Here is a 251-nt window from a genome sequence, read left to right as displayed (position 1 = left end):
TTCTTTACTTCCTTTTCTTTGTTGTCTCCGCTCTTTCCCTCATAAGCAAGTGGAAGATTCTCACGAAGAAAAGAAGACAAGAAAGCGAAGCAGTCACGAAGAAATGCCACTCGGCCAGGAGGCGTCCCCCGTTCCTCTTGAACAAAACAAACAGAGCGACCGGAGTTGAATGGACGGCGAATGAAAAGAGAAAGAAGAAATGAAGAATGACAATGATGAATATAAAAATCTTCTCCCGTTGGTAAAGAAAG

This window comes from Cystoisospora suis (genome assembly GCF_002600585.1).
Source record: "Cystoisospora suis strain Wien I chromosome Unknown contig_6572, whole genome shotgun sequence".
Taxonomy (NCBI): domain Eukaryota; phylum Apicomplexa; class Conoidasida; order Eucoccidiorida; family Sarcocystidae; genus Cystoisospora; species Cystoisospora suis.
Note: the sequence above shows the minus strand (reverse complement) of the source record.